Source organism: Penaeus chinensis, chromosome 33 (assembly GCF_019202785.1).
Source record: "Penaeus chinensis breed Huanghai No. 1 chromosome 33, ASM1920278v2, whole genome shotgun sequence".
Taxonomy (NCBI): Eukaryota; Metazoa; Arthropoda; class Malacostraca; order Decapoda; family Penaeidae; genus Penaeus; species Penaeus chinensis.
Genome location: NC_061851.1, coordinates 18,457,941 through 18,472,940, shown reverse-complemented (window position 1 = coordinate 18,472,940; position 15,000 = coordinate 18,457,941). Strand labels below are relative to the sequence as shown.

Genomic DNA, 15,000 nt, shown 5'->3' with positions numbered 1-15,000 from the left:
CCCGTATTCGCCTGGAGAGTGGGCATCAAATTACCGTCCTTCGCACTAGGCATGTTCGGTGGTAAGAAGGTGTCTTCCACATAACTCGATCCCTCTTTGGTACTGGAGAACGCAACCAGGCTTCCACTTGGGGGGTAGTGAATGAGCGATTCCTCGGCTACCCCTTCTCCTCCTCAAGGAGGGGGGACGACCCATGACTCCTCTAAGACTAATGTGACCTTGAAGAATGGAACCCCTACTGCTGACAAACGTGAACGACGGTTCTTTTCAATCCCTCCAAAGAATGCAAGGTATTTGACTGTCAAATGCGTGAATGAAAATCACTTTTGAATGTGAGCCCCTATATCATCAAGAAGGTCCTTAATGGTCAAGTGGACGACGATTTTGATTTTGTCAGGAAATTGCGAGATGGTAGCCTCCTTGTAAAAGTGCAATTCAATTCCCAGATTAAGGACTTGCTTAAACTGATACAGATTCATGATTTGAAAGTTAAAGTAACTCTCCCTATTGGCCCCAATACCTGCAAGGGAGTAATCTTTAGCAGGGATTTGAGGACAATGGAGGAGAGTGAAGTTCTGGAAAATATGAAGGACCAAAGCGTAGTGGACGTGAACTGCATGAACGTGAACTGCATGACAAAGAAAAACGGGAATGTGCGAACAAAAACCGGATTGTGCTTTTTGACTTTTGCTTCGAGTAAAATTCCTGAGTATGTCACAGTTGGATATGAACGTGTCCAAGTGCGACCTTACATTCAAAAACCTATGCGCTTTAATAGATGCCAAAAAAATTGACACACCTCATTACAATGCAGTGATAAAGATAATGGTAAATTTACTTGTGGTAAATGTGCTAGAGATCATGACCCTGCTTTTTGACTTTTGCTTCGAGTAAAATTCCTGAGTATGTCACAACAGTTGAATATGAACGTGTCCAAGTGCGACCTTACATTCAAAAACCTATGCGCTGTAATAGATGCCAAAATTTGGACACACCTCATTACAATGCAATGATAAAGATAATGGTAAATTTACTTGTGGTAAATGTGCTGGAGATCATGACCCTGCTCTATGTACTGAGAAAACACTCAAGTGTGCTAACTGTAGAGGTCCCCATCAATCTGGCTCTGCTGAGTGCAGCAGCTTGAAGAAGGAGACTGAAATATTTGCATACATGAGAGGCCATAATGTTAGTTACCGTGAAGCCAAGAAGAAAGCTTAAGGTTTGACCAGCAAACCCAATACTTTCTACGCTTCAGCAGCAACTGACAACACTTCCAGTGCAAACGGCATCAGTCAGGAACTTGTAGCTAAGGATAAAGAAATTGCAGAGTTAAAGGAAATGGTTAAGGAATTAGTGAGTCAAATCAAAGAATTGAAAAATACAATTCAACAAATTGCTGAATCAACCCAGCAAAAGCAGCAGCATCATAAGGAGGATGATACCAAAATACAATCTGGATCACACCTTCTCGTCCAGGCGGCTGCTGCTAGGACTTCGCCTGGTGTTTGGTCTGTTTCTCGTGCAGATCATCCTCCTACGGGCATCTCCCTGTCAGCGAGACGAACCTCCCTCCCAGAAAAAGAAAATTAAAATTGGCGGACAAGGCACTTCTAAAACCCATAAAACGTAATCTTCACGTTAACCATTATACAATGGAACAGTCGAAGTCTTAGATATAAAGTAAATGACCTCAGATAATTAGCCTCGTCCTATGCTCCTGATACTATAGTCCTACAAGAAACGCACTTAACACACCTCGTCTCTGACGAGGTTGTTTCGCTGAGGAACTATCTGTGTTGGAAGGATCGAGAGGGTAGGGGTGGAGGCGGAGTCGCCATGTACATCCACCAAACCTTCTCTTTCACTGAAGTGGCTATTGGTTCTACTTTGGAATTTGTCGCATGCAAAGTAAAAATCAATAACAGGTATCTGACTACATGTTCAGTTTATTGTCCACCTGATAAAGTGGTAATTTATGATGAGCTTTTTGCTCTTGAGGATAGTCTGCCACAAAATAAATTAATTTTAGGTGATTTTAATGCTCATCATATATTATGGGGTTCCCTGGGTAGAGGTGAGCAACTAGTTAAGTTGATTAATGATTCTGATCTGGTCCTTCTGAACGATGGTAGCCCGACGCGGGTAGACGATAATACCGGTAATTTGAGCTTTATAGACATATCACTGGTCTCTTCATCAATAGCAGCCAAGTGCCTGTAGCACACCATTGAAGACTCGTTGGGAAGCAATCATCTTCCTATTTTGATTGAATATTCATGCTACACAATGAGAAAGCCTTCAGCACCTAAATTTAACGAAAAAAGAGCAGACTGGGTCGCCTTCACTTGTTGGAGAAACCATTGATGATACAGTAAACAATATTCAGAATTCGATTTTAGAAGCACCGTTCCTATCCATTCCTAAAACTTCGACAGATAGCGTTAAGCATAGAGTTCCATGGTGGACACCAAATTGCCACAGGGCGCTGTGCGGACGCAATAAGTCCTACAGGCTTTTCAAAAATAACATCACAAATGAGAACTTTCGCAACTACAAACAAGCAAGAGCTAGGGCTCGTAGAGTAATAAGACAAGCAAAGAGAGACTCCAGGCGGAGCTTTGTCTCTACAATTAACAGCAAAACCAAAATTTCAGAGGTTTAGTCCACTGTCAATATTATCAATAAGGAAAAATCATCTTTCAAAATTGAAAATATAATTCACGAGGGTAATAATTTAGACATTACTAACGCACTCGCCAGGCAGTCGAGACCCGAGCCACCCTAATAGCAATGGAGGCACGAGGCCCTTTGCCACGCGACTCAACGACCTCATCGAGAAAGTCGCTATAGATCTCTCTACCATTGATACCCTGGTTTAGTCAAATATAGCGCCATGGGAAATCCCCAATTTTTCTATCATGGAAGCCTGGCTCCCATCAACCAAGGCCATGGCGCTGGAGTTGGAGGTACGCCAGAGCCTCAGAGAGATCCTTATTAAACATCTATTTTTTTCCATATATACACCGACGGCTCCAAGACAGATGAGTGTTTGGGTGCGGGTGTATGGTCGACTGCTGAATCATACATCGATTTTTCTTGCTAAACTTTTTGCCATTGAAAAAGCCATTGATTTTTCACTATCGACGACCCACGATAGAATAGTTATTATTTCAGATTCATTAAGTTCACTTAAAGCTATTAAATCCTTAGAAACCAGTAAAATGAACTGCTGGGTAATATCATTCATAAGTTACATAATGCCAACAAATCAATCAAACTAATATGGACACCAGGCCACTCTGGTATCCATGGCAATGAACAGGCTGACAAATTAGCCGGGTCAACTGGCGATCTGTATACTAACATAATTCGTACAGATCTCAGGAGTTCTGTGTCTCTCATAAGAGCAAAAATACATTTCCGGTGGCAAACTGAGTGGACCAACCTAGACATAAACAACAAAACCTAAAAAATAATAGAAACGTTGGCTACAGCCCACAGAAAAAAACAGAAGAGAGGAGGTGGTGTTAGCACATATGAGAGTCAACACCACAAGACTAACCCACCTCACTCCATACACTGAAAGAAGATACTATCCCACAGTGCCCCCATTGCACAAACCATCTCACATTAACACACTCATAACCTGTCACAAATTCAATGACAATAGACAAAATTTTAAAAATGACTTCAGAATTAAAAATATTCAATTCACATCATCAAATATATTATCAGATAATGAAAAAAAAGAAAAACAAAAGTAATCACTTATCTAAGGGAGACAAAACTTTATGACCTTGTATAGATTGATAGAATGAATAGGATCCATTGGCTTAATAACCTTGGCCACATGCCGCTGGTTGATAGCCAAGAAATCCAACAAAGAAGAAGACGTTATCTTATGTTGCTGTTACGAATGTCTATAACATTATAGTAATTATAATGTTTATAATAAAAATAGCACCATCGATCTTTCTTTGTTGAATTTCTTGGCGATCAACCAGCGGCATGTGGCCAAGGTTATTAAGCCAATGGATCCTATTCATTCTATCAATCTATATAAGCTCATAAAGTTTTGTCTTCATACGAAAAGCGATTACTTTATGCAGTTCATTTTTAGTTGTTTCTGATGATTTAATAGCTCTAAGTGAACTTAATGAATTAGAAAAAAACTATTCTGTCGTGGGTCGTCGATAGTGCAAAATCAATGGCTTTATCAATGGCAAAAAGTGCAGCAAGAAAGATCGATGTATGATTCGGCAGTCTAAATTTCAATTCACATCAAGTCGACCATACACCCGTACCCACTACCTCATTTGTCTTGGAGCCGTCGGTATATATATATATATATATATATATATATATATATATAAAGGGATGTTTAATAAGGATCTCCATGGTACGGTGTCATGGCCTCAGCTGATAGAAGACAGGCTTCCATGATAGAAAAGTTGGGGGTTTCCCATGGTGCTATGTTCGACTGAACCAGGTAGAATCGATGGTAGAGAAATCTATACCGACTTTCTCGACGAGGTCGTGGAGTCGCGTGGCAAAGAGCCTAGTGCCTACATTGTCATTAGGCTGGCTCGGGTCTCGAGCCACCTTTGAGGCATAGGTCAATGCTAATTGGCAGCGTCTGAGTCGGAGGAGAGGTACTCCCGACTCCACCTCAAGACTTTGATCCGAGTACATTTTACACACACGCAAACAAGCATTCTGCACAACATCCAAACCTTTCAATCTTGTTTTCGATGTCGAACCATACACGATTGACCCACAATCTAAGTATATATCTTTAGTAAAGACTTTCTATCAGCTCCCCATTTATTACCAGAAATGGACTTTAATAAATGTAGTGCTTTTTGACATTTATTCTTTAACTGACCAATGTGGTCCTTCCAATTGAGTCTACAATCAAAGAGTAGACCAAGAAATTTAGCAGAATTTTTGTCTAGAGTTAGCGTTCTTCCTATGTGAAAAAATTACCCCAATACTCTTTCTTGCGGAAAACTTAAAACCCCACTGGAGGCCCCAGTTATGAATAATATCCAGTAACAGTTGGATGTGATTTGCCGAGAACTCTGCATTACTGCTGGAATGCCATACTGCACATCATCAGCGTATAGCGAGTATTTAAGATTCCGAGGAGGAGCTGGTAAGATGTCATTAATCATGCATAAAAGTAATGTTGGTGACAAGACACTTGCTTGTGGGATCCTGTTTGCATGGACAGAAATGCCCGAAAAAGCGACATTGTCAGAAACAATTTGACAGCAAAAGTTCTGTCAGAAATGAAATGTTTTTTGAGTAGGCCATATCGCCATGTCATGTCATAGGCTTTTTCTATATCCAAGAATACTGAAATCAAGTAATCTTTTTTGGCAATTGCCCCTTTAATATGACCTTCCAGTTTTACTAGTTGATCGAGAGTTTGGCGTCCCTTTCGGAAGCCGCACTGCCTGTCAACTACCAAATAACTGGAATTTTAATAAATGCAATAGCCTACTGTTAACAATTCATTTCATGACTTTGCATAAGCAACTTGTCAATACAATCAGGCGGTAGGAGATGGCGAATCTAGGATAACCCCAATCTCGGAATGATGTGGGCAAAGTGCCAGGAGTTTGGAAAAGTGTGGCTTTTCCAAATTTCATCTCATATCGAATCTCATCGGGGCCTGGGGATGTTCCTCTACAGGCTTCTAGGGCTCAGACAAGCTCATCCATTATTAGATTTTTATTGTTATCATAGTCATCTCCTGTGGCAAAGTGAATAGGTTGCAGCTCATCTGCTTCCTTGATGGTCAGGAATGCGGGATGGTAATTGAACTATGAAAAATCTGTCTGGCTAGTGCATTAGCAATGTCTCTAGGTGAATCGAAGTTAGTGCTCTCGTGAGTGATGTTTCTAATTTTGAAAGATTTCGTTTTTCTTATTTATTTTATTGACAGTGGACCAAACCTCTGATATTTTTGTATTTATCTTTATTGTAGAGACAAAGCTCTGACAGGATTCTCTTTTTGCTTGTCTTATTACTCTTCAAGCCCTAGCTCTTGCTTGTTTGTAATTGCAAAAATTCTCGTTATTGATGTTATTTTTGAAAAGCCTGTAGGCTTGCTTGCATTGGCACAGCACCCTGCGGCAATCTGGTGCCCACCATGAAACTCTATGCTTAACACTATCTGTCGAAGTTTTAGGAATGGATAGCAATGCTGCTTCTAAAATCGAATTCTGAATATTGTTTACTTTATCATCAATGGTGTCTCCAACAAGTTCGAGCTTGGCGCTCCTTGTGAAGGCGACCCAGTCTGCGCATGAATATTCAATAGAAATAGGAAGATGATTGCTTCCCAGCGAGTCGTCAATGGTGTGCCATAGGCACTTGGCTGCTATTGATGAAGAGACAAGTGATAGGTCAATAAAGCTCAAATTACCGGTATTATCGTCCACCTGCGTCGGACTACCATCGTTCAGGAGGACCAGATCAGAATCATTAATCAACTTATCTACTTGCTCACCTCTACCATCCGCCCGCAGGAAACCCCATAACATATGATGAGCATTGAAATCACCTAATATTAATTTATTTTGTGGCATACAATCCTGAAGGGCAAAGAGCTCATCATAGATTATCACACTATCAGGTGGACATTATACTGAACATATAGTCAGATACGTGCTTCTCTCTCGAGTAACCGATTGCGAGCCAGGCGAAGTCCTCACAGGAGTCGCCCAGATGGGGAGGTGTGATCCGGACTGTGGTTCGGTATCAGCCTCCTTAGGATCTTTATGCTGGGTTGATGCAACCATTTGATCGAAGAATTTAGTCAATTGGTATACTTTAATGTTTAATTCTTTATTGGAGCATGACAATATCAATGTTCCTTGATTGCACTATTGCAAGATGGCATTTCTTGTATTGAGGTCATAGATGTTCCACTGTAGTATGCTTACACTGTGTCATGACGTTACTTGGTGTTACTTACATCTGAGACATCATTGTATTTGGATTCAGATATATTGGGGTTTGGCAACTCCATTGTGAAATCTATGTTGATTGAGGGATCTTCATCTGTTTTTTGGGCTGTTTGTCAGGCTATCCCTGGGTCCACTAGGAGGTGGAGAGCCCATGGTAGCTCTGACTTTTGTTAGTTTTGCTTTTCTTATTTCAGGCTTTGTGTGTGTTTCATTTTTTCTGCTGGCTTTACCTCAGTAAGGTCAGCCTGTCCTGGCATTGGCAGCACAGATTCAGCCTGGTTTGGCTCTGCCTGTGAGGGCATGGCCGGGGTTAGAGTGGGGAGGGAAGTTTCAACCTGGAGTGAGGATGGGGCTGGTTTGGCTCTGTCCAGCTTGCTCCCTTTCAGGACTGCAACAATCTGGGTCATTGCCATCATGGCGACTGTGACTGTCTTCTCTCCCTCCTCACAGTCAGCAGGAGTCATATTGTTCTAATCGTGACTACAGCAGTCAGCAGGAGAGTCACATCTTTCTAATCGTAACTACAGCAGTCAGCAGGAGAGTCATATCTTTCTAATCAAAGAGGAGATTATCGTCTCTTGGGGAGGCTTTTACAGTGTTCTTTGAATCTTTATTCCTGTGGTTCTTTTTCTGCACCTTTGCAATGGCCAGAAAATTCTTTTTACTGGAGATGTCCGGTGTTGCCTATGGAAGTGCTTCCTTCCTCTTAAGAAGTTAAGGAGCCTTTTCCATTTTGTTCTGTCCCCAGACATGTGTGCCTAGGGGAGGAGGAACAAAGTCTGGTCGCTTTTTAGCAACTTATTGTCACCTGAGGGCCACATCTTTCCTAACAGAGCAAGCTAGGCGCCAGGCATGATGCCTCTTGGCATATTTGGGACATTTGGCTGTTGTGTCCCTTTGTCCTTCTTTGTGTGCCTTAAAGCACACCTCAGTGTTATGTGCCTTGCTACAGACACCACATTTGGGTTTAGCCTTGCAGCTAGCCTAGTGGTGACCGTATTTTTTGGCACTTGAAGCACCAACGTAGCTCAGACACATACATTCTGAAGTTGTAGGAGCCCAGTTACCCAGATCAAAGGTAGTGATTGGGACTCCTTTCAGGTTCACCAGGACTTGCCCCTGGTTTGGGTCTTCACTTTCGACATTCGGGAAGCCCCCACGACTTATGGGTGTGATATGATCAGATCCCCATCATACGGAACTGAGAAGCCTAGTAGTACCATCTTGACTCTCCTATCGTCGGGATTCAGTGATGAGAGACAGACTTTCCTCCTATCTTGAAGCTCCTTCGTCTCCTGCAGGAAATACATGGTAGCTTCATCTTCTAGTCGTGGGAGCAGCAGATGTTTCGTCTGCTTCAGCTTGTGCTCCCATCTCGGTCAGGGAGGACGTCTGAGGGACAATTTCGTAGACAAACATGTTTTTGGCAGATTGGTTCTCTGTATTGTCCATTTTAGCAGCAGGTCTGACAATCAGCTTGTGCTTTGCATTTTCTTTTGCCACTAGAAGCCATGTATGGCTTCAAAGTGACTGCCATGGGGTCTGTGCCTTGCATGGCTCATCATCATTTGTATTTTTTTGTGGTGGCTTTTGTGAAATATTTGCCATGAAATTCAGCAATTACTTCATCTTCTCACCCCCCACCCACCACGGAGTCCAACAAAGGGAAGCTGAGTGTTAGAACCAATGTCTAACAGCTACAGGGGTGGTGAGAGGAAAGAGGTGTGTTGTTAGCCCCAGGGCGTACTCATGCATGGCATCGCTCAAACTCCAGGACTCCCGTCTCCACAGCGCACAAGGCTGCCACACACGGCAAACACGTGGGTAGGTGAGAATCCCTGGGGAGAGACCAGAGGGGATGCCTATAAGATAGGCATCATTGTTGGGAACCCTCTGCTCATCCCTCTCCAATGATAAATATAAATATATAAAAACAAATAAAAGCAGAAGTCACCCTCAGAATCCCCAAAGGATTGGCTAATCCACGCTGCACAGCACTAAAAACAGCAAAGCAAATTGAGTGACCATCGGCTCTGCCAGCTCTCATGCGTGCGGCGCGGATTAACCAATCATGGGGGAGAGAGGGTTGGCCACCTTGACGTCTCTCAAAGGTATAAATTTGGCAGCGCTGTTACCATGGCTCATTTCAGCCACAGGATCTACCTTGAAAGGACGTTCCTCTCCCCTCTCCCAGCGGTGAATCAGCTTTTGGGTGGCTGATTCAGAGGGATTTCAGGAACCTACCAGAAAAGGTGTTCGATTGGGCGCAGCGGTTTACACTCGGCCAGAAAATACCAAGGGCTCTAATGACCTCTTTATCTCAAGGTTTTTGCTTGGGTGGATTAAAGAGATACACTGGACCCGCCCCACAGCAAATTCGGCCTTGGCCCTTGCGTGATACCCTGGCTGTTTCGCGTTCACCCTTTGTTACTGCCGCGATTCTAATTGCTTGCAATAAGTTTCGTGCCCTATAGCCTTTCCTCTACAGATTTTTCGGTATTAGTATAACTCTCTGTGCACCTTCTGGTGAACTGGACCCCATCTTCGGGCTCGTGTTCGGACGTGGGCAGACCTTTACCTCCCGCAGCCACTCTATTTTTTTTTTTTTTTTTTTTTTTTTTTTTGCATAGGAATTAATAGGCAAGTAGGAGCCCCTCCCTTTCTGAGGCCCTCAGCCTGGTCCTGTCTAATTAGCTCCTGCCAGACAGAACACCGTTTTCCCATCCTGCCACAGGAACCACCTCGAAGGGTAATTCCTCTCCTCCCTCACTGTGGTAAATCAGCCTTTGGTTGGCTGTTTCAGATGGATGAAGGAACTTCCTTGAATAGGTGCAGGTCCTCTCCTCCCTCACCGAGTGAAAAAAAAAACCTTTGGGTGTTTGTTTCAGAGGGATGAAAGGAACCGCCTGGAAAAGGTGCAAGAGTTCCCTTCCCTCACTGAGGTGAAACAGCCTCTGGTTGGCTGTTTCAGAGAGATGAGCAAAACATTCTAAACAATGATGTCCTGTAGGTGGAATGGCATCCCGTCTGGCCGAGTTCTCCTCAGACATCCTCCCTGACTGAGAAGGAAGCAAAGCTGAACCAGCCGAAACAGCTGCTACTCCCACGAGCAAAGCCCAAAGCTGAAAGGGCGGACCGAAACGACCGAGCCCAAAGACAGGCTTAGGAAGAGTCTTGACCCCCTAGGCGTTTCCCTCAGTTCAAAGTTCCCTCTAAACCAGGGCATGATTATTATGCCCAAAGACCAAGCTACACTGAATTTCCCGCAGGAAACGAGGGAGCTTAAAGATGGGATGATAAGGGAGTCAAGATGGTGCTACTTGGCTTCTCAATTTCGTATGATGTGGAACTGATCACATCCACAATTCGTGGATGCTTCCCGAATGTCGAAAGGGAAGACTCCAACCAGGCAAATCCTGGTGCCCCTGAAAGGATTGATTGATTAATTATTTAAAATTATCTGCCGCGTCAACAGCTAAGGTCATTAGCGGCGAACACCTTGTTAGACTGAAAAAATATTAAAATATTTAAAACGTTAAAAATCCATCAATAAATGTCTAAAAAACTATTGCATAAACATAATGCATAACTAAATTTTATTGAAAATATTAGTTTCCCTAAGGAAACTGATAAGACCTTCTATGTCACAGTCCTCTCCCAATACCCCCTGAAAGGAGCCTCAACCACTACAATTGATTTGGGTAACTGGGGCAACTACAACTTAAGAACATATGCACTTCGGTGCTTCATGTGCCAAAAATACGGTTACCACCGAGGTGTGCCTTAAGGCATACAAGGAAGAACAGAGGGACACAACAGTCAAATGTCCCATCTGTGCCAAGAGGCATCATGCCTGGAGCCTAGCTTGCTCTGTCAGGAAAGAGGCGACCCTCAAGCGACAAGAGGTTGCTAAAAAGCGACCAGACTTTGTTCCCCCAGGCATCTATGTCTGTGGACAGAACAAAAGAGAAAAGGCCTCGCGACCTCCTAAGAGGAAGGAGGCCGCTCCCCATCCGACACCGGATATCTTTCGTGGGATCAGCGCTGACGAACTAAAAACGGAGAGATTTTAAGGACTGAACATCTTACAAACTTGCTACGGACTCTGACTCGATTGCCTGTGATTATGGGAGTGCACTCGTGCAATTGCATAAGGTAGATACGCGAGTCAGAGGGGGAGCAGGATGGAGATGTTCTATGGAAAAAGGGAGAAAAAAAAATACTCCTAAAAAAAAGGAAAAGAAAAAAAAAAATGGAACAGAGCCACGTTTTTTTCGTTATTCACTCGCAACAACCACCACTCTCGTTTTTATTCTATTTCATAGTTGTTCTACTTGAAGTTTCCACAGACTTTATTTACTTTTTTTGTGTTGTATTTGTTTTGTTCATTTCATATGTTCCACACCGCAGTTAACTCGTTTTTGTTAATTTTGTTGATTATTCTGTCAATTCATGTTATCACCTATCACCTTTTGCCACCCATGTATATATGTATATGCTTCACATGCTCTACGTTAGAGCCCCCATCCCTTTGCAACCGTCAAACCAAGTTGTCAGAGCAGTCAGTATCCCAATAATGACAATGATTCGTCCTTCGCAATAAATTTTACTCACGACAATCAGCCTGACCCTGCTCACCATCCATGTCACCCACCTGTTCACCTCATCACCACCCAGTGCTCTTCTTTGCCTCTATCTAGCTCATTTTCCCTTCGTCACCCATTAACTCATGTCTTGTATTTTGCTTGTTTTAGTTCACCTATGCCTTAGCTACAATAAATAAATAATAATAATAACAAAATCAAACCAAAAAAAATAAAAAAATAAAAAAAAAATAAAATAGAATAAAAAATATATTCATTTCCAAAAATAAAAAATAAATATATGAAACTAAAACCCCTAAATATTGTTCTCGCTTATTTTAGTTCATGTTCAGCAGTTATTAAATACAAAGAAATAAACATAATTAGAATAGTAAAATAAAAACAAATAAAAGTATATAAAACTTCATTAAATAAAAAAAATATCTTAATTAACTTATAGCAGCCGCAGTGGATGTCTCCAAGTAGACTTGCCTTCTGCTACCTTGCTAAGGCCCAGGCATGACAATAATTAAACAAAAACATAGACTTGCAAAGGGTTTCGCCCCCCTCTTTTCAATCTCAAACTTCCTTCAATTTTCACAGCTTACCTTCCCCTCCCCCACTCTTCTGTTGCTTCCCCCTCTTTTACTTGTTATCATTATTATTATTATTATTATTATTATTATTATTATTATTATTATTATTATTATTTTGGGATCACTTCCCAGGTGAACGGTAATAAAGGCGAAATATATGATTTAATTACCCCGTAAAATCGTGTTTTCTGTGAAGAATTTGCGATTCGTTGGAAGCACCACGACCCACACTTTTGGGAAAATAGATGGAAGCTTGTTTATGACGAATAAATCTCAATATATAATAATATATACGTATGTTTTATTGTGTGCTTGATACTTTATTCACGGATTAAATCAAAGTACGTACGTACATCGTTCCTGTATTCACGAATTTATTAGTTAATAAATAACAAAAGGATCTTGCTCCAATGGTAAAGCATGGTTCTTGCGTTCAACATTTATTATTGACTCATGCTGTTAATCACCCATTATCTTTCATCGAATAAATAATATCAAAAGATTTGTTTTCAGCCACATGTTCTGGGAGACGATTACTCTACTTATTTCCTGAATCGCCCATTTGTGATGGAAAACGAAAACATATTCACATACAATACAACATTAATAATTGGAACAAATAAAAATATTGCAAGGTTGGATCTCTGCTAATATACATACATATATATATATATATATATATATATATATATATATATATATATATATATATATGTATATATATATGTATATATATGTATATATATATATATATATGTTTATATATATATACATATATATATATGTATATATGTTTATATATATACATATATATGTATATATGTTTATATATATATATATATATGTATATATATATGTGTGTATATATATGTATATATGTATATATATATGTATAAATATGTATATATGTATGTATATATATATATATATATATATATATATATATATGATGTGGTAGCCTTGTTAGTGTAAAGTGCTTTGCATACCTTCTCGCTTACAGCTGCCACCGCTGGCTAGCTTATTGCGAAAAGGGAGCAGCTATGCATAAGACTCCCCTGCCAGCTCATAGCCTCTTCATCATCAAGACTTCTGCATTGCCTCCTCGTGGCCACCCATGGAAACGAGGTACCTTTCGGTTCTAGACTGAACAGTGGAGGCTCTTGGAGCAGCAGGAGGCCTCAAAGGTATGGAGTCATGGCCCACCGGGTGTGGATACGCCCTGGCTTCATACTAACTCCTGCCCCCGTGCCCCTTGGGGTTAATGGGCGGCTGTGGGGAGGTAGGCCTTGCCAATCTGCCCCCCCCCCCCCCCCGATAACCACTGGCAACGAAACATATAGTTGTTGGTGCTAGGGGGAGGGCTAAAGTCCCTCCCACCCAGCAAGAACGGCGGGCTGTGGGTCTCTCTGGGTTGGCGACCGCTTGGGCTTGGGTGGGGAGAGAGAGTTACCTGTCATCCCATCTGGGTCCCAGCGGCCGCCAACCTGGCGTGATGCTTGTGGGGGTAAGCCCCAGGGAGCCCTGCAGGCTGATTATGGGACCTGCAGCCAGCCAACCTCCTCTATATGGGGCGGCGTCAGTAGGAGTGGCAGAGGTGGCGCCCACTTGTAGTGACTGGCCGAGGTTAGACCTCAGGCAGGCTGTCAAGGTGGGAGCTTGGAAAGTCCGTTCCTTGCGACAGGACGATCAGTTACCACTACTGTCTAGGGAATTGAAGCAGCTGAGAGTTGAGGTGGCTGCTCTCTCGGAGGTGAGAAGACCTGGCGGTGGCACAATTATTGTAGGTGGCTACACTTATTACCGGGCCGCAGCGATGGCCACCATCTCCAGGGAGTACCCATAGCCATCTACAGCAGACTTCAACCCTCTGTAGTGGAGTCACTCCAGTCGATGAGTGTATTATGGTATTGAGACTGAAGCTTTCATGTCTGTTATTGCTGTATATGCTCCTATGGATGTATATAAACTTGAGGTGAAAGAGATGTTTTACGCCAAACTTGCATCTGTGGCAGACAGTTATCCTCGGCGAGATATTTGTATTTTTCTGGGTGACATCATTGCGGTATCCGTCTGCGATCGAGCTGGCTATGAGATGCTTGTCGGTCCTCATGGCTCAGGAGCTGATGCTAGCAGTGAAAATGGCCTCGTTTTCCGTGACTTTCCTAGGATTCTCCAGAACTGCAGGGTGTATCGAAGCACCGAGTTCTGTGGAACTGATCATAGATTAGTTGTAGCTACTCTCCGGGTTCACTTTAGAACCCCCCGTTGGCCAAATGAACACCATAGGGTGTTTCATTTGGACAGATTAAGGGAGGACGAGTGTGCCCAGGGGTTTGCCAAGGCTATCTCTGGTCGTCTCACAGCACTCGAGGGCCTGACGGACCCTGTTATTATGTGGGATACCTTCAAGAGTGAAACGCTTGATGCAGCTCAGGAATCCATTGGTGAACGCCCAAGAGCAAGAGAGAATTCCATCTTGCAGGAGACACTGGAAGCCACAGATGCTTGTTGTGCGACTCAATTGTCAGGGGATCACAACTTGCACCGTTCTCTGGTGCGCAGGACTAGGTCACTGTTGAGAAAGGATAAGGAATAGTTTATCAGTAATCTTATAGAGGAAGTTAAAAGCCATTTCTTAGTAAATGACCTTCGTCCTGCCTACCAAGCCCTGAGAAAGCTGAAGTCCAAGCCCTCCTCACAGACGAATGCAGTCCGCTCAGCTAATGGCCAGATAATCTCAGATCCTGTTGGGGTGCGTGTGTGTTGGGCTATTTTGAGCAGTTTTATCAGGTTGATCAACCAACAGTTAACATGGATGCAGGTAATGTTGAGATTCCTCTG

At 42.5% G+C, this 15,000-nt stretch overlaps 1 protein-coding gene across 1 annotated transcript in view; it reads left to right on the top strand.

The window, feature by feature from the left end:
- The window catches only part of LOC125043237, an 84,910-nt gene that overhangs the window by 42,935 nt on the left and 26,975 nt on the right, over positions 1-15,000 (top strand). The window lies entirely within an intron of this gene.